This window comes from Gadus morhua, chromosome 23, assembly GCF_902167405.1.
Source record: "Gadus morhua chromosome 23, gadMor3.0, whole genome shotgun sequence".
NCBI classification, from domain to species: Eukaryota; Metazoa; Chordata; class Actinopteri; order Gadiformes; family Gadidae; genus Gadus; species Gadus morhua.
The window spans coordinates 18,228,493-18,252,092 of NC_044070.1; the positions used below are offsets into that span (position 1 = coordinate 18,228,493).

At 46.1% G+C, this 23,600-nt stretch overlaps 1 protein-coding gene across 10 annotated transcripts in view; it reads right to left on the minus strand.

Moving 5' to 3' along the window:
* The window catches only part of LOC115536946 (microtubule-associated protein 4), a 73,028-nt gene extending 55,602 nt beyond the window's left edge, over positions 1-17,426 (minus strand). For all 10 annotated transcript variants that reach the window (XM_030348441.1, XM_030348437.1, XM_030348438.1 and 7 more), the window contains exon 1: positions 17,351-17,426. The gene's annotated coding sequence lies outside the window, so the exon portion shown is untranslated. The remainder of the gene's footprint in view (positions 1-17,350) is intronic.
* Between the last annotated feature and the right edge of the window lie 6,174 nt (positions 17,427-23,600).

The following is a 23,600-nucleotide window of genomic DNA, read 5'->3' on the forward strand; positions in this document are numbered from 1 at the left end:
CGTGCTAAGAGCTTGCTGCACAGGGACTGTGCTAACAGCTAGCTGCACAGGGACCGTGCTAACAGCTAGCTGCAGACGCACCATGCCAACAGCTAGCTGCAGACGCACCATGCCAACAGCTAGCTGCACACAGACCGTGCCAACAACTAGCTGCACAGGGACCGTGCTAACAGCTAGCTGCACAGGGACCGTGCTAACCGCTAGCTGCACAGGGACCTTGCTAACAGCTAGCTGCAGACAGACCGTGCCAACAGCTAGCTGCACACAGGCCGTGCTAACAACTAGCTGCACACAGGCCGTGCTAACAACAGCTACTTTACACTGACTACTGGTCCTCAACACGACCCCACAGCCCCATCTGCTGGACCATCCATCCCGGGATGACTCACCGCGCCCAGTGAGACTGGGTCAACATTTCCGATGGGTTTAATTTCGGTCCGACCTTCAGCAGGGGGGGCAGTGATCTGAACAACAGCCTGACTGGTGGGTCGGACAGACCAGTGGAGTCAGTCTGGGTACAGCTCTTTCAGATCAATAAACCGCTCAACACGTCGACCGATGGGTTCAATTGGGCATTAAAACCATACATTAACTGATCGCATGTAAACTCAGCCCCGTTCCCGCCCGTTAGCCAGCCAGTGTGGAGGCCTGGGGCCAGGGTGTGGTGGCCACAGCCTGTGTGTTCACCCCACCACAGATGTGAACTTTCTCCAGGGGGCGTGCCTAAGGAGACGCCTAAGTAGATCTGGGGTCCCCCCCACCCCCACCTCGTTACCCACCCATCCTGTGGAAAGCACCAGCCTACCGCTGGAAGACTAAGGACTCCCATCACAAAGACCTGCTGGCCAGCATGCACACTTTCCATACATAACCCTCAGTGAGTGTGTATGTGTGTTTCACTTAACAGAGAGACCCAAAATACCCTTTTTTCTTGAGTCTACTGCTGCCCACTTCAGCAGAATCAAAGCTGCCTTTTCATTACCCAAAATGGTGTCACTCACTTTCCATTCATTGACCAAAATAATTGTCTTAATCTTATTCTTCAGGTGACAAACCGCACTTTGGCTTTTGCCCAAGGGCTCCAAGAGAGCCACCACAATAGTGGGCGCTAGGGTTTGGCCATCGGAAACAATTGGGTTTCTACAAAGGAAGGAAGTGGACAAAAACACAAACACAGTGTGTGTCTGTATGTAGTACTGTGAGGAAACAGGGCCATACTGTGTCTTTGTTTCTGTATACAGTGCGAGGATACAGGGCCATAAAGTGTGTGTATGTGTCTGTGTGCTGCAGTGTGAGGACACAGAGCCATACAGTATGTGTGTCTGTATGCAGTGTGAGGACACAAGCACACACTGTGTGTGGCTGCATGCAGTTCTGAGGACCCAAACATATACAATGTACGTGTCTGTACTCTCTATGCAGTGTGAGGACACAGGCCCATACAGTGTCATTGTCATGTGAGGGAAGCTCAATGTTAGAGTTGCAGTCCCCATTTATGGAATGTGTGTGTGTGTGTGTGTGTGTGTGTGTGTGTGTGTGTGTGTGTGTGTGTGTGTGTGTGTGTGTGTGTGTGTGTGTGTGTGTGTGTGTGTGTGTGTGTGTGTGTGTGTGTGTGTGTGTGTGTGCATTTCCTGCAACTTAAAAAAAGGCCTGCAGCGAAGGTTAAGGTTAATCCTCCCTTAATCTGCTGCGCACACAACTATTGTACACACATAGACACACAGAAGACCAAAGGCAGGCACATACGTGTAGGCTCTAGGCAGGACATCCCCGTCTGTCAAAGAGGAGAGGGGACCCCTACAACCACTTGTATGTCGAGTCATGGGTTTACGACTCAACTGACTCAGCTGACTTTGACTCGGGAGAAATTCTGGACACCATTGTCCCCTCATCCTGGGTCTATGGCAGTTTGGGGGGGCTTACAAAGGCTGCACACGACCGAACTCAAACCCAACACTGGAATCTAACAGGGTTAGGGCCGTCTCAAAAATGTTGTTGATCTCACTAAGTTAAAGATAAGATGACTTTTATCTACAGACCTACGTCCATTCATTACAGTGTATTTACGCTCATCGGTTAACGAGTAAGGACTGGTTAACGAGTGTCAGTTAACGAGGACCGGTTAACGAGTGTTGTAAGTAGGTAGACTTATGGAATGATATGCTAAATAATCCTTGTATTAGTTCACTGTATGGCCTACAGTGAAATTTTATTTAGCACAAAAGAATAATAGATCCCACGGATAATCCTACAGCTCAATACATTTCAAGGTACAAACGATGATTAATAGCTGGCAACAAATCACTCACTGCAGTCTTAAAACAACCTTCTGAGTATCATGGCTGCTGGCAGTAATAGAAACCGGGGAATAGTGACCTCTGATGTCACTTTCTAAGAATGGTGGGGAAGGCTGCTGCTGCTGCTGCTGCGTGCGCGCGCGTGCGCGCATGCGTCTGACTGTATTTATAATTTAGACTTGGATGCATTATTTAGTCCGGACATAGGAGTTCCTGTGAGCGCATCTGAAGGGCTGGCCTTGAAGGAAGGTTTCTCACAGGTTCATAACCACCAGGTTACTGTGAGTTAACAACACTTTGGTGAACACATAAACCACCACTTTATCTTCCATCCATCCATCCAATACAGACTCCCCATGGGCCACAGACTTTAGTTAGACGTCGTCGGGTTCCATTCAATATCTTAACCAACATTGGTTTAACCAGTGATCCACCGTTACATAAACCACAGAGGCTATGCTGCTGCGCAATGATTTTACTTTCAGTTTGGAAACTTTCAGGACGTTATTGTTATAACCCCCCCCACCCCCCCCGACCTGAGCAGGCCACTAAGCTTTGGTGAATGACTTTAGTTTCCAGCAGTGTGTGTGTGTTGGAGTGGCGTCTATAATCTTGTATGTGTGTGCGCTCTGCGTTAACCCATTTGTTTTTGAATTAGCAATATGAAATTCACCCTATTTTCTGCTCCAGCACTTCTGCTTTGTGCTGCCGACAGCTGACATGGTGCTTTCTGCACGGCCATACACCCACACGATAGCTGAAACCGGGTTTACTTTATTTTCATGGGAAGTAGATGCAGGCCTCTATAACCTCATGAAATGACCAAATAAAACAAATTAGTCTACTCTAAAGAAAAGAAAACATTTTGTTTTTAAATCCTAACCAGACAGACAGACAGTCAGACAGAGAAAAAGAAAGACAGTCCGACAGACAGTCAGACAGATAAAAGGAGAGACAGTCAGACAGACAGTCAGACAGAGAAAAGGAGAGACTGTCAGTCAGTCAGTCAGTCAGTCAGTCAGACAGACAGACAGACAAAACACATTCACACTTCGGTGAATGTGTATTATGAACAAGTGGTCTTGCCCATCGTCATGTATTATCCTCCTCCCTCCGAAGACCAGGCCGTCCCAAACAGAGCCAACTCATGAACCAAAGCACCTCTCTAATTTAGCAACCCAGAACTGGGCTGAGCTTAACACGTCTCTCGCACCAGAACACATGAGCCCAGCGTTTCATAGTTACACCAACCGAGCACCAGACCACCCAGAACTGAAGACGGCTCGCTCTGCTGCGTGTCCAGATCCAGTTTCAGTAGAGCTCTGGGTCCTGATCAATCAATACAGCACACTGAGCCCAGCCATCAGTGGAGGCATGGGATCGACTTCAAAGCCGTGGACGCACACAAACACACACACTCCCATGCGTACACACACCCCCGTGGGAGGACCTTACAAGAAAGCAGAAGGGGCCAGGAAGTGAGAGAGGGCCTGCAACACGACACCCTGTTCACACTATAAATCACAGCGCAAAACGCCTCAATGTAGATCTGAGTCTTACACACTGCTCCTCTTCAAAACACAATAAACATTCACGGCCTCCCCACAATCTCAGTAACAACTCCCATAAAAAACAACCCTGGGATTCAGTATCGCAGTGAGAACTACGTTGTGTAGGGTTGCATTGCTGAACCTCTGCAGCGTTACTTTGACCCACTGCAGGACTCTGCTGATGCGTTTTCCACACGGCCCACAATGCATTGCTGCCTCAGCTGCCATTATGCTAATCCGGGGGGATGCGTCTCCGTCCCTGGCAGGCGGTGCCATCGACTCCACCAGGCAACAAATGGCCTGCCACTCTGCCACACACACACACACACACACACACACACACACACACTTGTAGAATTGCTGTGTAGTATTCTACGTTCATGAAAAGCATTTCGTATGACCTGAAATGTTGGCTTTCACTTCAACCAGCCTAACTTCTGAGATTCCCTCCTACTTCCCCTAGCTGTTAGTACTTCACAACGGCGTCCTGACCTCCAGCTGGTATATCATCAAATGAGTCACCCTCTGACTTCATGAGGGGCAGACATGATAACATCCCCCCTAACTCATGTCAGGTTTCTCTTAAGAGGAGCTAGCGATATGGGGGGGGAAACTGTGCAGCTAGCCTCGCTCTTTGGCAAAGGCATTTGGTTCTGCACAGGGAGGGGGATGCATGTCAACAAGGAACAACACACACACACACACACACACACACACACACACACACACACACACACACACACACACACACACACACACACACACACACACACACACACACACACACACACACACACACACACACCTCGTGAGTTCATTTATTCCAGTAAAGTAGCCTGGTACATTAAATTACCGCCAATGAAATACTCAAAATAGAAAAAAGTTAAGAAAAACAAATCCCATTATATCCTCTTATCACTGTGTATTAGGTTAATGATTGAAATCAAGTAAAGCAAGCAAAACCTGTTAGTTTATTTTTGTCGCAAGTGAATCGAAGGACATAGTGACTTGAGGTCAGAAGACAGTAGAAAGCAGCGGCTTACTGACGATATCCAATCCAATCACAACCAGTACTAGTTCTTCCCCCCCCTCAAACTGGTGGCCATGATTCCAATACAGTCAGCACTGCCAAACAACATCCAGCAGAGCGGCCAGATAGAACACTGAAACACACCAATACAGGACGCCTGCAGATAATCTGTTCCCTTGCTGGTGCACACACCGAGCTCATAACCAAACAACAGCAGGATTCAGGATGGATCCTGTAATCTAAGGGCCTCCATCCCAGACTTTAGGGATTGCCAGGGATGGGTAGAGTGGGTGTGGCTCATGTAGAGTGGGCGTGGTATAGGTATAGTGGACGTGGTCAAGGTGGAGCAGGAGTGGTCCAGGTAAAGCCTGTAGCACTTTTATTCCTATTATAATAAAGGTATAATTACTTTGTGAGTTCTAACTATAATAATCCAGAAGCCACTTGAGAGGCACTAGTGTTGTTTATACAAGCAGCATTTGAAAGGCGGAATGTGAACAGAGAACACAAGGGGGAACCAATCCCAGTGTCCCGTTCCCACAAAGGGCCCTGGTGGCGGGGAGGACGAAGACCACAGCGACGAGGAAGATAACGGCAGACAAAGGAAGAAGGGCGAGGTCAGGGAGGGAGGGGCGCCTGAGGTGAGGGGGCTCCCAGAGGAATGCAGTGTGTGTGTGTGTGTGTGTGTGTGTGTGTGTGTGTGTGTGTGTGTGTGTGTGTGTGTGTGTGTGTGTGTGTGTGTGTGTGTGTGTGTGTGTGTGTGTGTGTGTGTGTGTGTGTGTGTGTCTCTCTCTCTCCCCCTCTCTGGAGATGGAATAAAAGGTATACCTCCCGAGTCAGGTCCTTGAAAAGCTGGTTTTGACTGAGCATTGCGACTCAGAGCGTGCGTGTGCAAAAAGCCTAAAGCGTTCAACAGGGGCTGCCCACGTGTCAGAACGTATGCATCGTTTATGAGATCTTCATAATTACTAGACACGAGTTTTGTTGTGTTTGTTTTCTCATGATTACCTTCCTTGAAAGTGAGCTCGCTTGAACAAACACCGGCGACATGATAGAGGTGTTTACCACCGTGGGCTGATGACTTGGAAAGAAAGCCTCCATTTATGAACGCTTGTTTTCACAAAGCAACATATGTGTAGTGGGGTCTGTGCACGGGCCCCAGGGTGCAGCTGGGGCCCCACCAACACACACACACACACACGGCTCGCCTAGACAGGAGACTGTGTGTGAACCCCTAACCAGAACAAGACCGACTGGAACATGCCATTAGCATGCTGTTAGCATGCCATGCGCGTTGGCTCTCCCAGACAGGTGTGTGTGTCTGTTTCCCAATGTGAAAGAACCGATACAGATTTTTTAGGGCCGATACGATACCGATGTTTTTTCATCAGCCTTAGCCGATACTCCGATACGCCGATACCGATATTTAGAGCTGATATTTAGAGCCAATACTGCTTTTGCTCCCTCAATCATAAAAATTACACTGATAACAAATGTTACAAGTCTCAATTTAAAAAAAGGAACATTTATTGAACTTCAATATAAAAAACAATATTTAACAAATTGTAAAAACAGGTGAGGTAAAACAAGTAAGAAAAATTAGATGAGCAATATTTAACAAATATTAAAAAACAGGTGAGGTAGAACAAGTAAAAAAAAAAAAGAAAAAAAAAAGCAAAAATAGCAAAAAAATATCGGCGAAAATCAGCCGCGTATCGGCCGATACCGATACACGTAAAAAACGTGAATATCGGCCGATAATATCGGCCGACCGATATATCGGTCGATCCCTAGAAAGAAGCATGCTCAACGGCTGCCCTTTTAAGGACGCCATCTCACAAAACGCCGAAAAAGCACTGTTCCAATTAGGGCTGTCAAAATTGCTCAAAAATGACATTCGAATGTTCGTTTGGAAAAAAATCACGAATTCGAACTATTCGAATATCTGGTTGCCTATTTTACGCAGTTGCCGTCAATATGTCAATAATGCGACAAAACCATGGTTCAAATTAGCGGGATATATATATATCCTATAAACAGCCCAGTAACGTGGAGGCCTAATCATGAAAAGCCACAACTTTGTATCGCTTGCATTTCACCACCACACCTGCAAGCGCGCAAACTATAGTAATCTGAAGAAGACGCCCGCTTCTGAATGTAACAAAGTATGCTAGTGGTAACGTTCCTTGCTTTGCTTACCAAGTTACCATTTATCGAGAAGGCCTATTAAAATCGATAAAGAAAAATATGCATGTCGCCTACGTCTTCCACCATGCCAGCGAAAGGGCCAGCACTACGCACCGTTCGGATTCATGAAAAAAAAGCTGTCTCGGACTTTGCCGAGAACATTGCATTATAGCAGCTTTCACCAGCCAGACTACTAGCTCCCTGAGCTCTACTTCGGATGCTTATTGAATGGCATAGCCGAGCTGGAATACCTATATCCAAGTACGGAAACCCCGAGGGGATAAAATACATTCGCTCTTCACAATACTAGTCTGTTACACTTGTACCGCGGGAGTGTTTTTTCACATTCGAATATTATGAGGGACATCGCGAACAGACAGGCTCATTCACAAAGCAGATAGAGGCGCTTGAACCGCGGGAGTGTTTTTTCACATTCGAATATTAATTTTCACGTTCGAATTCGCGTTTTTGGATACATTTCGAACGAATATTCGAACTTCGAATATTCGTTGACAGCCCTAGTTCCAATGTTGAGAACACTCGGAAATTCGCGCCCTTCTCGCCTCCTTTATTTTTGAGAATTCCGAGATTTTTCAAGGATGCATCGATGGATCCTCAAAGAGCCAAAATACCAACAACCCTTTGTGTTTAAAAAATCGCAAAGCAATACACTCTAGCCTCAACTCCATAGGACGCGCCTAGCAAGGAAGTGTTCTAGCAAGTTTGCAGTCTTCACTTTGAGAAACAGCCAGAGTGTGTGAACCGCTAACCAGAACAGGACCGACTGGAACAAGCCGTTAATATGCCGTTAGCATGTTGTGAAGTACTCCCCTTCTGGAGCAAGATGGCTGTTGAGCGGGAACAACAGGACTGAGGGGAAGCTGGAGAAGGGGAGGCAGAGCGGGGACACCGAGGCCCTGGGACCGGGGGTTACCCTAGAGGAGGACGGTCACTCCCTGAGTAAGCCTCTTAGCATCCGCTAAGTGATACCTCATCATGGCCTGTAATGACTGCGAACCGTGATGACTGACGTATTGCGTTCGCTGATAAGTATTCCTGCTGGCATGAGAGGAATGAGATGCAGCAGACCTGTAGGCATGCAGAATGAGAGGCAGTATCCCTGCTGGCATGAGAGGAATATCTGTTCTCACTCATTAGATCCAGCCTATAGGAGGTTAGCGGTAGGAATGCTAGGGGAAGGAGCTAGCAGTCTACAGAGGTTAGCGGTAGGAATGCTAGGGGAAGGAGCTAGCAGTCTATAGAGGTTAGCAGTGTGCATGCTAGGGGAAGGAGCTAGCAGCCTATAGAGGTTAGCAGTGTGCATGCTAGGGGAAGGAGCTAGCAGCCTATAGAGGTTAGCAGTGTGCATGCTAGGGGAAGGAGCTAGCAGCCTATAGAGGTCTGCAGTGGGCATGCTAGGGGAATGAGCTAACAGTCTATAGAGGTCTGCAGTAGGCATGCTAGGGGAATGAGCTAGCAGTCTAGAGGTCTGCAGTGGGCATGCTAGGGGAATGAGCTAGCAGTCTATAGAGGTCTGCAGTGGGCATGCTAGGGTAATGAGCTAGCAGTCTATAGAGGTCTGCAGTGGGCATGCTAGGGGAATGAGCTAGCACTCTAGAGGTTTGCAGTACCTAAGTCAATGAGCTACAAGCCTATAGAGGTTTGCCGTGTGCATGCTAGGAGAAGGAGCTAGCAGTATAGAGGTTTGCAGTGTGCATGCTACGGGAATGAGCAAGCAGCCTATAGAGGATAGCACTAGTGTGCATGCTAAGGGAATGAGCTAGCAAAATATAGAGGTTTGCATTAGGCATGCTAAGGGAAGGAGCTAGCAGACTAGAGGTTTGCAGTAGCTAGGGGAATGAGATTGCAGCCCAGAGGTTTGCCGTAGTCATGCTAGGGGAATCTGCTAGCAGCATTGGTCCAAAAGTACACTGAGCCCTGCTTTCCTAATCAGTGGTGATGCAAAACCATGACAGCCTCTGTAATCATTTGGCAGCTCTGTATGTGTCTGGCTGTCTGTTAGGGTCAGCGTGTGTGTGTCTGTGTCCGTGTGTGTGTTAGGACAGCAGAATGATGAATGGAAGAGAAGTAAAGCCAAGAAACATGAGCAATTTGAAGTTACGGAGCAACGGGAGAGAAAAGAGGTGAGAGACACACTCGATATGTAAAGAGAACAGACAAATAGTCAAGCATCCATAATTTAATGAGTAGTAACAGGTCATTCGAATATCACCAGACATGTCTGTGACTCCAGTTCCACCTGCTCTTCTTGTCTCTCCCATAACAACTTTTAAAGAGATATTGCCAGTTTGTTTATTGGATTACAGACACCCCCATCTCTGGTGACCTGAGTGAAGCAGAATCAACATTGAGCAGCACCAAAGCTATATGATCAGAGTATAGCTTACAATACTTGTACTAAAGCTATATGATCAGTATAATTAATAATACTCAAACTAAAGCTATATGATCAGAGTATAGTTTATAATGCTCATGCTAAAGCTATATGATCAGAGTATAGTTTACAATACTCAAAACACTAAAGCTATCTGATCAGAGTAGTTTACAATACTCAGAGTATAGTTTACACAGGAAACTTAGAACATGCCTTACACAATTCAGACCTAACCAGTCATCATACTGGAGGGAGGGAGGGAGAGAGAAAGGGAGGGAGGGGTAGAGAGGGAGATAGAGAAAGAGACTCCCCTACAGACTGACAGACATTTTGCTGTGCCCCTCAAAACTATGCCTGAGAAAAAAGAAACTGGAAAATATGTGCGCACACACAATGTGGGAAGGAACTATGCCTCATTGTTCAACATGCATAACACATAGGAAAGGAACGCAGAGTAGAACACACACCTTGACACTCTCCCTCCCTCCCTCCCTCCCCCCCTCCCTCCCTCCCTCCCTCCCTCTCTCTCCCTCTCAAATGCCAAGCATTCCACAAATATTTCAGCGGCCATGCGGCCTCTGCGTGGCTTTGCGTCCGGTTTGGAAGAGTTGTTGCTTCTCTTCCACGAGGAAAAGATCTCTCGGGCAATAATATGAAACACACATCAAACGACATCATCAGCCCCAAGTCTCACGCTGGGACGATTTAACGTGTCATTGGACAAGTCATTGGGACAATTGGTACATTAGTTTCACCATCCAACACGGACTGTGTTGGCCTTTAAATCCAAGTGGCTAACACACTAGCCCAGCTGCTACGTGTGTGGCTGGCCGTGTGTGTGTGTGTGTGTGTGTGTGTGTGTGTGTGTGTGTGTGTGTGTGTGTGTGTGTGTGTGTGTGTGTGTGTGTGTGTGTGTGTGTGTGTGTGTGTGTGTGTGTGTGTGTGTGTGTGTGTGTGGGGGGGGGGGGGGGGGGGGGGGGATTATAGAGGCGTGTACACTCTGTACTCTCCATCTCTGCTCTCTCAATCTCTCTTTCCAACCCGATCCCATCAACTCATCAGTTCACTCTGCTGCGGAGGTGCTGGTGTCAAACACCGGTTCACTCACTGTCACCCCAACACAAAACGTGTGACTCAGAACCTCGGGGAACCCCGCTGCAGAATCAGGGATCACTGATTGACTGTTCCCCTCGTTTCAAAGCAGTTCATTTCAGTGAAAGAAATGGGTCATTTTAATAACGCAAAACAGCGAAGCTTCAATATCCCGATGGATCGCTGCAGGGTGTTAGTGAGCCGCTGGCTCAGAGTTCATCGGTTCCACATTGTTGTCGCCATGTGCGCATGCAGAGAGAGATCGCAGGGTGAAATGAACTGAGACCCGTCACGCTACAACCTTTCTGCCACTTGACACATTTACATTAAATTTCCATTTAGGGCATTTAGCAGACGCTTTTATCCAAAGCGACTTACAATCAGTACATTTAGTCAGAAGAAAGAGAAACAAAAATATATCACTGTCGGTACAGAAAGGATGTTCATAGTGCCAAGCACTAACAGTCGCTAGGTTAACCCATTCCCCCCTTATACAACGAGATAGCTGGGACAAGATGCTACACGATGCAAGGACAAGTAAAGTAGAAGTCCCACGGTTGTCGTTCTCCAGGCCTGTAGGAGCAGAAAGGACCGTCTGTTAAACAGGGCGCCACAGAGTGAGCGTTAATAACTACCTGAGAGCGCTTGTGAACAGCTCTAGATTGTAAATGAATGCAAGGCCTGTTCTCGCTTCCCCACATGGGCCAGCTGAGGAAGGTACCACACACACACACACACACACACACACACGGACGCCACACATTAGCATAGCTGCATTAGCATTGGGAGAGCAGTCGACGATCGACTGGAGAACGAAGATTAAAAACATAACGAGACACAGTCTGTGATGACTACGTAACGAGAGATGTTTACGTGTGGTTGTTGAGTAGGACAATGTCCAGGCTTTCCCCTCTTGCGTCAACCACCTCATTCTGATGACCACGAGTCATGCAAAGCCATGTTATTAATAACACGCTATTATTACGCCTGAACATAGTCTAAGTAAAAAAAAAAATTGGATTTCTTGGTCTGCACAGCCGGAGACTGTACATGCATTAAAGAGCAACACTCTGAAGTTTGAGTTGTGATTTTAGGTTCCAAACCAGATTAGTCCTCGCAGTAGATCAAATCCCTTCTCTTTATCACAGATGTGCATTAAGCGATACCACCAGTACAAGTAATTTAGTTATGTTTTGTTATGATCATACTATACAAGAACTATGATAGCAATAGGCATCACCATCACCAGCCTACATGCATAAAAGATCAACAGTCCTGACTTGAGTTTAGTTTGTGATTTTAGGTTCCAAACCATCTTATTCCTCGCTGTACATCAATCCCCCTCTGCCGGGCCCTTGGGCCCTGGTGAAGGGGGGAGTCAGACCTCTCTCTGGGCCCTGGTGAAGGGGGGAGTCAGACCTCTCTCTGGGCCCTGGTGAAGGGGGGAGTCAGACCTCTCTCTGGGCCCTGGTGAAGGGGTGAGTCAGACCTCTCTCTGGGCCCTGGTGAAGGGGTGAGTCAGACCTCTCTCTGGGCCCTGGTGAAGGGGGGAGTCAGACCTCTCTCTGGGCCCTGGTGAAGGGGGGAGTCAGACCTCTCTCTGGGCCCTGGTGAAGGGGGGAGTCAGACCTCTCTCTGGGCCCTGGTGAAGGGGGGAGTCAGACCTCTCTCTGGGCCCTGGTGAAGGGGTGAGTCAGGCGTCTCTCTGGGTCCGCGGCGTCAGGCACCCTGACGGATCCTGTATCCACTTCATTTCTTGGACCCACGACGGGTAGATGCATTATTCATGGTGTCCGGACAGCCACCCATAACACAGTAATCGCTTGTCGTCTGACCGGCCTGACCCCTGGTTAAAATTACCCCCAGGAAAATGAATACTTTCTAGAAGACATGGATTTATGATATTTAAGACAAAAACAAGATCCTAAAGGATTTGGCTGGTTTGCTCCAACTCCCCAGGTTAATGCCGCTTGCCCACTGCATCCGTACGTCTACGGACGACGGAAGGCGTGTCCGACAGATGGGGGAGTGGTATTTGCCGACGGAGCCACGATCTGATTGGCTGACGGATCCGTTGCAGCCTGAAAGGTTAAAATTGTCTCAACTTCTGAATGCAAGACACGGAGCCGACGGAACGGACGGACCCACAATGCATTTCGGGATCGCCCCATGCAAAGTCAATGAGATCCGTCAACGGACGGATGCAGTGGGCAAGGGTTATAACTGTTGACATCGTTGATGCAGGGATGTAAATCAGCCATGAAATGGGCGGTTGAGCCGCAGACATCCATTCTATTCCAAACGAGTTCCAAATGTTCGCGCCTCATTCACACAATCCAAACCTAGTGATTTGTTTGTTTGTTGGCCCTATCGACCAACTATCTAACCAGGGCAGTTTGTACGCAACAACCATAAAGTTCTGGAAGCTTCTAAACCCTGGTCTGGAATAAAGTGGATGTCAATAACTAACAAACCGTCTACTTCAGGAACGCGTGTCCACCAAGAGACAATTCAATGCTCATGTACATACAGACTGACATTACAGCGATCCAGCAAAATCCTTTAACAAGTCTGTGCAATGTAGCGCGACTGACAGGGAAACCCAACCCAAAGCAGCGTTCCAACTCGATGCAGCCTCAGGACGAGTTCCTGGATCCAGAAGCTGGTCGGCTGATGAATTTACAGCTGGTTCAGCATTCGAGCTCCAACCCACCTCAGCCCAGAGCCATTCCCGCTCTTTATGTCTGCTGCCTATGCTTTCACTGCCTTTAATCAACACCACTTAATGCCTGAGCTGGGCTATAACTCACCAGCAGACTCCTAGCCCATCCAAACAAGGCTGATGCTGATGTTCAGAAACGGTCCAGATGGGTCCATCTTGTAGACTTGTCCATGGCTGTTTTTCCAAATTGAAGGAAGCATGCTCAACGGCTGCCCTTATAAGGATGCTACGTCATAGAACGCAGACAAGCACTGTTCCAATGTTGAGAACACTCAACATTAGAACAGTGTCGAGTCCTTTTTTTTTTGTTGAGTATTGAGAGATTTTTTAATGGATGCATCGATGGATCCTCAACGAGCCAAAATACCCACAATCCTTTACGTTCACACGCTGCGCGGGATTTTTAAAAATTGCGTGTAGAAGGCAATACACATTGCTTTACACAAGTGAAGTTAGTTGAACGTTTCAGAAATATTTTGTGCCGTATTGCTTTTTATAGCTTAATCATGTAAAGGCAAAAAGTTAACCTGTGCGATTTCTTTCCAACGTTTTTGCAACGTAACGATAGGCTATATTTTGCATGGATTGATTCGTTTGAATATTTAAGTAGGTGGTGTTAAAACAAACTACTGTCACCAATAGCAATTTCAACAATTCAAATATTTAACATTGGAGCAATATTTAAAAAGCGGAAGCGCTTCCACACTAGCAAGTCGTTCCAAACTCTGAACGCTACAAAGACTAGGCAGCACTCTAGCCTCATCTCAAAAGTACACGAGTAGCGAGGAAGTGTTCTAGCAAGGCTGCACTTTGGGAAACAGCCCTTTTCCTTCTCGCCCAGTATGGAGAGTTCCTCCAAAAAGATTAAATCTAATCTCTGATCGAGGAGGTCCTGTCCCAGGATATAGATATGTTTAACACTGGATTGCCTTGGACAATCCAATATTCTATCATTCTTTCTCTAAAAGAACAATGGCAAAATGAGTCCTCCTGGAATTGAACTTGAACCGAGCCCAACTCTTTGGCCAATGTAAAGAGAGGACTGGAGAGGCGGAGCCACTGGGCTGAAGGAGCCACTGGGCTGACATCCACTGGCCTGTCCTTGACGTTCCACCATCATCCGTGAGTTAAGGGCCATCTCCTGTAATTCCACACCCACCTCCCTCCCCATCGCTCTCCATTTGTTCTCTACCCAAAGTCTCCCCTCGTCTGGGCCTCCGTCTGTCTGTCTGTCTGTCTGTCCTCCCTGGACCACCTGTCCTCAGTAACCCGCCTCCTCAGTCTTCTCATCAGGATGTCTTCATTAATCCCTCTGGTTGCTCTGAGACTCATTTAGAATTGGAAATGTTGACCAATTCATTGTTGCCTGACAACTGACAAGTATCAGTTTGAGGGATATTGAACTCAATATGACTAAATTGTCTGCGATTAGTCAGCCCATGATAGCTTGAGGCAAACGTCTTCACTTCATTAATGTGGTTTGTTTTGTTTTACTCGATCCCTGTTGAACAGCGATTACCATTCAGTTAGACTGGGTGTTAGAATAGGTGCTGCAGCTAAGATTAGTGAGCGGAAAGGAGCAGAAGAGAGATGGAGTCAGAAATAAACAGCTCCACCCCTCCCTCCATCCCGATGAAGATGAAGCTGTGTGACTGACTTGGAATGACAGGTAAAAGGAATCCCCAAACCGATCAGGGAAAGAGATGCCCTGATTGGTCAGAAATCAGCAAGGAAAAAAATCCACAGGTTATTCTCAGATTATGGTGGTAAAAAGATGAGGACAAAAACTCATCTGCTCATTTCTATTTACGTCAAAGTATGTTTGCATCTGCCCGAAAACTAATTCCAACAGGCATCACTAGGCTTAAACACTTTTAGGTTTGCAGCAATTCATTTTTCGTTAGCAATGTTTATTCTCCAAACCATCTAACGAAATCCACCGTCTCCCAGGTCCATAGTTACATTCATAGTTTATAGTTCCTTCCATACATCAATAAAATCATCAGGAATCTCTGCCTATCATCACAAACCTTTGTTTTATCGGAATGGGGCTGAATCGTTTGCCGAACAGCAGACAATCACCCGCATACAATCACGATCAAGGGAATCGCCTAATTTGAATTAGCAGATTGTGCAGAAAGGTGAGGAATGACTGACTGGCTGACTAACTTTATACCTCCCGCCTGAACTGATCAAGTTGGTGTGATCATACAGCTGTAGTAAATAAAACACATCAATGATTGGATCTTTATGCTGGAGATATCATCCAACAGAACAGATCGCACATTAACAACTCCTCAGTATTGATGCCGTCAAGGTAATCATATTATTATTATTGGGACAGATTCCCTTTTTTCTTTTCAAGTGTGAACTTCAGAACTCCCTTCTGCGTAGTTTCACCTGCGGCAGCCCAGGGGAAATGATTGAACAGCGAGTAAAATTCAAAGACTCAGATTACAGAGCCTTCCAACATCCCTGTTCTGCATTGATTGGAGTCATGCATGAAACATTTCACCCTAGACATTCTGCATCAACGTCTCAATCTGTTTCTAAGGCCCCCCACGTTGAGCCAAAAGTATGGTGTATTTATAATATTTCTCACATGATAAACTCGATTTGCAATAGTTTGGCCGGTCTCCTGTCATCTCATCAACACTGCATTTTGTAGTCACTGAAATCAGTTTTGGTCTGCTGGAAGGGGGAAGTGGTTGACTTTCTCATTCCTGAATCCCACATGAAGGTACTGGCTGGGCTAAACCAGGTCTCATGGGCAGATATGCTCTTACGACTGACCAAACTTTAGGGCTGTGATTTGATTGGTTCAGTACTGAATTATTCAGGGAGCCAAGCTAGGAGCCACCTCTGAGTCGCAGACCAGTAATCTGGAGGGGCGGGCGAGGGGTTTCAGAGTGATCTGACGAGAGCGAGAGAGAGATAACCCTCTCAGCTTCAGGTTCCTCTTTCCATTTCAAGCATCATTTACAGATATTTACAGATGAAATATGGCCGTCCAAAAAAGATTACCCGTCAATAACAATATAGCTTCACAATACCGAACCATCAATAATTCAATCAATGGAGCCACAGGCAAGGAGTGCCTGTCATGTCAATATAAAGTTTGGCGCATATATATTTCAACATAATGCACCATTTCTTGCTAGTGGATAAGAAAACACATTGATTCAACCTCACATACAGTACGGCTCTGTTATACATTCATGTTTCATCACAATAGTATGACAAATGTATTTTCCTGTTACACGTATAACTTATTTAGTCATCATTGTGTGAGGGTTAAATACATCCAAACAGAGACATGATGGAGACCTTTCTCTTCATCCCAGATATGAACCAGGAGATGCCACCAGGACAATTCATAGTTCTTTATTTTTAACGATCACACATTAATATTAACCAGAACTATGGGAGCAACATCCATCACCATCACCAAAGGCCACAGAGGTCTACCTGCCCACAGCTCACCTCACAGTGAATAATTGACCCAGCATATCTTTATTGCCCCGGCCAAGTGACTAGTAAACGCCCTCAAAGTCAACCAAACCAGGCGGACCAGGGCTCTGTGTGACTCTGGGGCAGGACCACCGTGCGTCCGAGATGGGAGCGATACGGAGACAATCAAGTTTGCTTGCAGAACTTTGCGACTGCAACTACGTTTTGACGCCTTCGCCGCCCCGCGCAAAGCAACACCGAGCCGCCGCCCCGCGCAAAGCAACACCGAGCCGCCGCCCCTCTAGCCGGGCGGTGAAAAGCCGCACCAAGCCAACACCCCGCCGCTCCACCTCCAGGCGGGCGGTGCAAAGCCACACCGAGCAGCCACACCGAGCAACCCCGCCGCCGCCCCGCCGCCTCCAGAGTCCAGACGGGCGGCGCAGATCCGCACCGCGCCGCCCTGCGCGCCGCCCAACGCGGCGTGCTGAGATCACTCATCCAAAATCACCGACACTTCACTGTCTCAAAGTACCCCCAAAACACTGAGGAATGCGGCACAAACTGCGACCCACGTACGTCCCCGGGCCTTGTGGGGCAACCGGGACGTTTTATTCAAGGTTGACTCACCGTTAGTCGACTGTTTTAGACAGTTTGTCGGGAGTCTCCACGCGTCGCTGTCACCACACTGATCCGCCCACCGTACTTCAGTGACCGCGGCGCGCGGCTCCACCCACGCGCCATTTGTTCCAACCAGAGCGCTCGCGACGGGACGGACGTTGGCCTTATCCAACCGTAACGGAGTTTCTATCTGAGTGACGGGGTCTCTTGCCCAATCAACGCTCCCTGATTGAAGATAGGCCCCACCCCTAGCAGCTGCAGCATGTTCCATCAGAGCCACCGTCGTCACGGCTACAGGTTTGACGGACAGGCCGCCCACCCAATGACGAGGTCCGGCACCTTTTACGGGACGACGCGCGTCCAATGGCCGGAGGGAACGGACCCAGGCCTGGACCCGGACCTGGACTCGGGCCTGGACCCGGCCGGGCCTGTACCCGGGCCTGGACCCCGGCCTGGATCCGGACCTGTACCCGGGCCTGGACCCGGACCTCAACTTACAGGAATTTCCCCTGTCATAGGGATGAGGGAACGGGCTTTTCTAAAGGAAAACCGACAAAGGATACGCATTTACATATTTATAATATATATTGTATATTATAAATATAAAATAGCTCATGTCCCGAACACCCTGTTCATTTTTAATTTGTTACCCGCATATTTTAGATGCATTCCATTGGCATTTGTTTCGACAGCGTAACCTTGTACTTATTCTTTATATATATATATATATATATATATATATATATATATATTAGAGCTGTCAAGCGATTAAAATATTTAATCGTGATTAATCGCATTAATGTCATAGTTAACTCACGATTAATCGCGTTTAATCGCAATTTTTTTTCCATGCTAAATATCCCTTGATTTTTTTGTCCTATAATTCTTCTCATTTTAATTATCTTATCAACATGGTGAAGTGCATCGGCTTGCCTTGTGCAAATGATTTTTTATTGATAACAACATTGGCATATACTGATCAAAACAGGACGATACAAAAAAAGAGCCTATAGTGCAATTAAACGACTGCTTTGAACAAATGTAATTTGAACATAGCAGTCAGGCTACTGCTTCTATGTTTTGAGCCAAAGGAAAAAAAAAAAATCGCGCGATAATTTTTTTAACGCCGTTAAAATTGGTTTGCGTTAACGCCGTTAATAACGCGTTTAACTGAAAGCTCTAATATATATATATATATATATATATATATATATTGTACAACTGTTTATCCTCATCTCTTCAGAATTCAGCATTTCATAGTAAAAAAAACGGTCACATCAAGCACAGGATTTCAATTCATCGTGCGGTTGTTTTCTGAGCGAACATGGCCATCTGGTGGCCGGACTGAAGCTGCAGTGACGCAATTGAGGAGCGGCGGTCGTACTGCTCCCCCCGCCTTTTAAATAAACCAATAAATACAATTATAATAGTCATAGAAAATAGAAGACGCACTAATCTCCCATAAAAGGAGCTGTGTCTTATTATCCAGTGTAGGGATAATATATTTTGTTGATTAGGGGTCACTGAAAATATTCATATAAAGTAGAAGCACCAAAATTAAATCAAACGAGGTGTGTCTTAAGGCGCGTTCACGGTCCTGGTGATAACGAGACGCCTCGTCAGTGATGACGCTCACACTTACGCATGTTCCGTGACAGCGACCGTTCATGTGCACAAATCACAAATCTATTCACAGCAGGTTTTTTATATCCGATGAAAACTATTAAGAATTAAACACATCATTGGTGTAGTCCTAATATATGGTTAGGCGTTAGTGGGTCCCTTGACATGGCAGCTATTGCTAAAAACTGCAATTATTATTTATTCAAATGTTTATGCAAAATTAAGTAAACATTAGCGATCAAAACAGGTTAACTAGGTGAGACCAATCTAGTGAAATCGTTGTTTTATATTTTCTTAATAATATGAGCAATCAGCACGATGCTTATTAAAATAACAATGGTTTTGTGTCATTCAAACAGTAATTGATTGAGTGTCCCTAACTTAAGGGTTTCAGTTAGGGACCGTGGTACAGCGGGAGCGCTCGGAGGAGATGCCCGCCCACCACTGACGACACTGGGGGGACGGGGTCCGACAGAGCCGCTGGATCCAGAGTGAATATCCAACTAAAACCAACTTCCCGCTGTATTAAACCTACAAAATGGTGGCACATATGTGATTTAATATGCAACATCACCAATCTTACATGTTGCGACCAAGACCATCCATCACAGCTTTGTTCCTTGTTCTGAAATGTATCAGCAAACAACATCACAATAAAGCCAAACTCCCAGATATTGCTTTCAAAGAGGTTTATTGAAATAAATATTTGGAAATGATATAAAGGTAAAATTCATAATTAGACAATGGGAATCCACACACCCATATATTGCTTTCAAAGAGGTTTATTGAAATAAATATTTGGAAATTCTATAAAGTTCAAATTGATAATGCCATTAGACAGTCAATCCCTCCTCCTTCTTCAACATTGTGATGAGTGATGCATCATCTTCTTCTAAACCTCACTGGCCTGGCCTGCTCAACTCTTCATCACAGCTGGGATGATGTGGTGAGGAGCTGGGAAACCTGCTCACCCCTCCATCACAGTTGATGATGGGGTAAGGAGGTGGGGAACACTCTACCACAAGGGTGCAGTAATCAACCATTCATCATTATTTGTTACTGCAGTAATATGCGTTAACTAACAATCAGCTAACAATTAACTGATAGTTATTGCAGTAAAATGCATTCCACTTTGTTCACAGTAAACTAATGGGCTAATACAATTTTACCAATGGTGTTCATGTTAACCCAGGCATGACTTTATACATTATGTAATAGGGTTAAGGTAAACCCTACAACTAACTACCCAAGGGGTTAGCCCTAACCCAATTAAATAATGTATCTATTAATACCTTAGTTAACATGAACACCATTAGCTTAGTTAAATAAAAAAGTATATATTAACACAATTAGTAAAGGATTACTAGAGCATTAGTTTACTGTTCATTTACTGTTCAATAACTGTTAGTTAATGCTTATTACTCAATGTTAATTCATGGTTAATTACTGTACTCTTAAAGTTTTAGCCACAGGGATATCTCTGTATATTGAAATAAATGCTTGTCACTGTCATGACTTCAGTCCTATAATTAACTTAATAAGCTCCACCTTTTCCAGCCCTTGGGGTACCCATTTCTGATTTAGGCCTATTAAGGTAAATTAAGAACCGTTTGATTAATCCTCATCTGAAAAGACAGAGTTTACACACGTCCTTCAATCCTAAAATAAAGAAAATAACAAACATAGGTTTGGTGGGTAAGTGTAAATAAGTTTTTTTTTCAACACCCATTATGTGCTTCAGGCAACATATTATTAACACAGCAGATTTTTTAAATAGGCCAGATGTTGTCATCCCAACCCACACTCCCAGATGTTTGGAGAATGGCACAGCGGGCAGTGAGTGGAGCCCATACTACCTGGGCATTAGACGAAGAAAAGGGATCGCACACATGTCAAATTCTCTCGTATCTAGGTACCAAGCAAAGCCTACACAGCCTAAATCAGCCCCTACCAAAATAAATGGATTCAAGCGCTCCTACACAGTAAATCTTCCAGGTCTGTGACACATGCATCACTCTGGTACAGAGCTGAGCCACACAATGAACAGAGAGAATCCACTAGCATCTAGGATTCATTGTTTCCGCCATTATTCACCGTCTCGCTCTTCCATAACCCGGAAGTACTATATAAGTTATGTTCATAGGCCTCTTCCGTCACTTGGAAGTGTTCAGTGTTTTACTCTACAGTTTGCAAGCATACAGCGACAAGAAAGAGTGCTGCTTCGTGCGTCTCGCTCTGATGGAGTCAGTGCAGCATGCAGTAAAAAGGTTCATATTAAGTCATGTTTTTCATCACCGTCGCTCTCCTTTCATACCAATCGTTATTTATTACCAATATAATTATTGACATTAATGTTTTTTTAAGAAATCCAAACAGACTTTATTAAGTGAAATGTTTGTCATCTCTAAAGTATTCTGCATCTCAAAGCATGCCAAGGAAAGGTATTTCTTCTGTACTGCATAGTGCTGGCTATATGGGTGCCGCAGGATTACCTCTACATTAGTAGACGTGGTTGTTTTTTTCATTATGTACAAACAAAGGGAGGACAGAGCGAATCCAGTGTGGTGTAAACAGTAGCAAACCCCATCCAGGTGCTTCAGATATCTACAAATACAGATCCAGGGTGAGTCATAGAAAGGGGGACAGAGCTGAAAAGAGCTCAGGGGAATGGAAGAGCTACTAATATGAGAGGCCGTGTGTGTGTGTGTGTGTGTGTGGCCATGTTTATGCATGTGTGAACCCTTGTGTGTGCTTCTATATCACAGAGAAATTAAATCATTGACCAGTGAGTGTGCGTGTGTGGGTACACAAACACACACACACACACACACAAATGCCCTTATAACTAAGTGCATGCGGTCACTGAAATAGAGAATCCTAGTGGTAAGCCATCGCATTGAACGAACCCCACTCCCAAAGGGATGCAGATCTGCATTTCCCTCCCAGCGCTACGATGCAGGATGCATTACATTACAGAGGCCTGGCTGCTGGAGTCTGAGACACACCAGGGCAACTCAGACCACGCGCTAGAACTGAGGTCAGGGTTCTGGACGTCGAAGATGCGTGAAGTCAGGCCACTGGGGGACGACTACTAAACTCTGGAGCAGAACACAAGTTCTCACTTCAGTGTTCCACTCACCCTACAGAAAATAGGTTCCATGCGCGTTTTTTTGGATGTTTCGAAACAGTAAAATCATACTAAGTTAAGATTTGTACCCAGACAATGTGGTATTGTGAAATTATTATTAATCATTGCAGTAGCAAACATGTCTTATAACAGTGGAAGGCCTTCCTAAGATGCCCTGCACACTCCACTAATGGTATCGGTTTTGGATTGGTGCAGCGAAACGGAAGCATGGGTTGACGTGAACAGGACGAGCAGCGCCGAGTGGAACTCTGCAGCACGAAGGATTTCCGAGGCTCCGTCAGAACTTCACCTGAGTCAAGAATGAGCCCGATGACTCAAGCCAGCTCAGCCTAGCCTTGTAGGGCCCTACTCCTTAAGAAGGGTTTCAAGTGAGATGGATTCAACATAATGACCAGGACCTCAGGCACAGAGGGGGGGGGGGGGGGGGGGGGGGGGGGGGGGGGGGGGGGGGGGGGGGGGGGGGGGGGCAATATTGAACTTGGGCTAGTGGCAATCGGTAGTCTCATTTTTGGAAATAATTACCTGCCACTGATGTGTGGGGCTGCCATGTTGTGGATGGAACAGTCCTCACATCGTTTAGCGTTCCAGTACTAGGCTTGATTTGTTGTCATTCAGGATTGTGACGTAGAATCTCAATCTATCCTTTCGCTTGAGGGTGACCTTAATCTGTCCCTGTTTCCTGCCCATAAGTCTCCGTTGGTAGGATGACTTAAAAAGACCAGACGCTCTGAGAATTACGAGAAGCCACATTAGGTGGGAACCTTACAGGAAGCTGTTTTTGTAGGTGATACTATCAACCTTGTTCAACTAATGCCAAATTAAACAGATGCCAAAAACAGCAGTGAACTAAGGTCGATATATAAAGGGCAGACCTCGAGCCACATCATACAAACGTGAGTCAAGAGTCTGCATTGGCCACCCAGCTGTCGTAACTTCTTCCTTCAACTTCACATCCCAAATGAGCTGTACATGACTTGAAGTGATATTCTCCTTCGTGATTTGACATTGCACTATTTGCAAAGAGTTCTCCTGCTTTGGTTCAACACGCAAACGCACCTTTACAGAGCATTAAGAACAGTGTTAGAAAGTTATTGCGACATTGAGTGTGAGGGTGAATTTATGTGCATTTAGTGCCTCATTAACTCCTTACTCACATCTCACACGATCGCAGTGGGTCTGGGGAAGCTAACAACTCAGAAATCCTGAGGCAGACTTTCCATTGGCTGAGAGTTTCTAGACCGCCCACCTCTGCAAACAGAACTTCTGGTCAGAATGTTTATGTAACGTTGGAGCGAAAACTCCGGAAAACGTTTGTGCTTGAATTCCAATCACGTGGGTGAGATCCCAGTTAGTAGGTCTTCTCGTTATTGGAGCATATCAACGACGGGTGGTGATTCTTACTGACCGCGTACCGACCGAAGATGACCCATAGTGGTAGATTCAAAACTCACCAAGCTTTCATCCTGATGAAGATGCTTTGAAAGGATG